This window comes from Austrofundulus limnaeus, unplaced genomic scaffold (genome assembly GCF_001266775.1).
Source record: "Austrofundulus limnaeus strain Quisiro unplaced genomic scaffold, Austrofundulus_limnaeus-1.0 Scaffold2016, whole genome shotgun sequence".
NCBI lineage: Eukaryota > Metazoa > Chordata > Actinopteri > Cyprinodontiformes > Rivulidae > Austrofundulus > Austrofundulus limnaeus.
The window spans coordinates 31,853-34,427 of record NW_013954418.1 but is presented as its reverse complement, the minus strand read 5'-3'; the positions used below and the strand labels follow the sequence as shown (position 1 = coordinate 34,427).

General features: G+C 43.6%; 1 protein-coding gene across 1 annotated transcript in view; it reads left to right on the top strand.

Moving 5' to 3' along the window:
- Window positions 1-264: 264 nt before the first annotated feature.
- The window catches only part of LOC106536883 (dihydropyrimidinase-related protein 5), a gene marked incomplete in the record, with an annotated part of 23,743 nt that continues 21,432 nt past the window's right edge, over window positions 265-2,575 (top strand). Inside the window, 1 exon segment of the mRNA XM_014034228.1 lies at window positions 265-370.

Here is a 2,575-nt window from a genome sequence, read left to right as displayed (position 1 = left end):
GTTGAATCTATGCCACGAAGAATTGAGGCAGTTCTGAAGGCAAAAGGGGGTCCAACCTGTTACTAGCGTGGTGTACCTAATAAAGTGGCCGGTGAGTGTAAATCACAGTGTATATATGAACCTTGAGTGAAATCAGCAGTTTTCCTACGGCACTTGAATGCACCACGCCCCAGTCTTCAGAGCGAAGCCCCTCCTAWGAGCATGTCTGTGCTGTGATTGGTCCGCTGTGTGTTGAAGCGGCTGTTGATTGGCTGCTGCCGGACATCAGAAGCATCTGCGGCTCGCGCTGTGCAGCTGCTGCGGTCCTCGGTGCTGCTCGGTAACGGACAGAAGCTCCGGTGGAGGAGGCTGGAGGAGTCCTGAAGGAACGGTGAGGAGAAAACAAATGATGTGGAGTCTGTTATAATAATTACATTTTATAAACAGTCTGATTTTACCAACTAAAATGATTATTTAAATCAGTAAATTGTCTAAATGCCTGCAGGGWTCGTTTAGCTAAAGCTAACCGTTAAATCCTTCATTTATATTTATTTTCTTATCATCCTCTGACTGCTGCTGAAAATAACATTTATTTAATGTAGGACGACAGGATGAATGATTTAAGCAGGTAAAATAAAAACCTGTCTCATTAACATCAGGATGGGAGATGTGTGCATGAATGCGTGATTGTGTTATAAAGGCTGTGTGTGTGTTGTGTTACATAATTCTCTCATTTGTGTGTTATTGTCCGGTTTTTCCTCCAAACGGTGCAGATGATGCAGACTTTTAAAGCTCCTGCTGTTGTGTAGCTGTTGTGTTTCTGCAGGGCTTTAATGACGACAGGTTTTTGTGTGTCCTTTGTGTTCTTTGCGTTACTTGTTTCTTCAGTGTGTCTGGATGAAGACGTGTAGATCCAGTCTAAAAATGCATCAGAAAGATTTAAATTTAAACATTTAAAGCATGTAGTTGTTGCACTGCCTCAGGATGTATATTATCCTGTTATAAAATATTACAACATCCTGGTTTTATTTCATGTTAAACAATGATGTCATTTATTATCAGTGACATCACTTTGATCCAGTTTWTGATGGTTTTTAGGTAATAAATATTCATAATGCACCAASACATCCTCATGTCCTGCTCATTAAAGCTTTGTTAACTGATGAGAGATACTTAATTGATCAAATATCTGGGAAGTTCATTATTTCAGTTACATGTTTTTATTTTAACTGCGTTACGTCAGGTTCAAACTTAATTAATTAGTTATTAGTTATTATTACTAACAAACAACAATCTGTTCAAACATTATCATGTAGAGTTTAATTTCAACGTTTTGTCTTCAACTTCAAGTAGACATGAAACGTCTTGTTTCTACAGCTGAGCACAAACAGTAACTGAGCTCTACCTGGTATTTCCTGGATAGAAACAGCATTTAAACACATCCTCTTATAAACACTGAAGTAATACATGATCAACTCAATTTGGAATAAATAAAACAGAAATAGGGCGGCACTGATACCTACACCTATGCCAAGAAGGTTGCCAGTTCTAATCCCGGCCCTGGGACATTTCTGGGTAAAGTTTGCATGTTCTCTCCATGCATGTGTGGGTTTTCTCAGGTATTCCAGCTTCCTCAGACCAAAAACATGACTGTTAGGTGGTATGTTCAGGTGTCTGTATGATGGACTGAGACATGTCCAGGTGTCCCTGTGATGGACTGAGACATGTCCAGGTGTCTCTGTGATGGACTGAGACATGTCCAGGTGTCTCTATGATGGACAGACACATGTCCAGGTGTCTCTGTGATGGACTGAGACATGTCCAGGTGTCTCTATGATTGACAGACACATGTCCAGGTGTCTCTGTGATGGACTGAGACATGTCCAGGTGTCTTTATGATGGACAGACACATGTCCAGGTGTCTCTGTGATGGACTGCAGACATGTCCAGGTGTCCCTGTGATGGACTGAGACATGTCCAGGTGTCTCTATGATGGACTGAGACCAGTCCAGGTGTCTCTGTGATGGACAGAGACATGTCCAGGTGTCCCTCTGATGGACAGAGACATGTCCAGGTGTCTCTATGATGGACTGAGACCAGTCCAGCTGTCTCTATGATGGACTGAGACATGTCCAGTTGTCTCTGTGATGGACAGAGACATGTCCAGGTGTCTCTATGATGGACTGAGACATGTCCAGGTGTCTCTGTGATGGACAGAGACACCTGTCCAGGTGTCTCTGTGATGGACAAAGACATGTCCAGGTGTCTCTGTGATGGACAAAGACATGTCCAGGTGTCTCTGTGACGGACTGAGACATGTCCAGGTGTCTCTGTGACAGACAGAGACATGTCCAGGTGTCTCTGTGATGGACAGAGACATGTCCAGGTGTCTCTGTGACAGACTGAGACATGTCCAGGTGTCCCTGTGATGGAACGGGACATGTCCAGGTGTCTCTGTGACAGACTGAGACATGTCCAGGTGTCTCTGTAATGGAATGAGACATGTCCAGGTGTCCCTGTGATGGAACGGGACATGTCCAGGTGTCTCTGTGACAGACTGAGACATGTCCAGGTGTCTCTGTGACAGACTGAGACA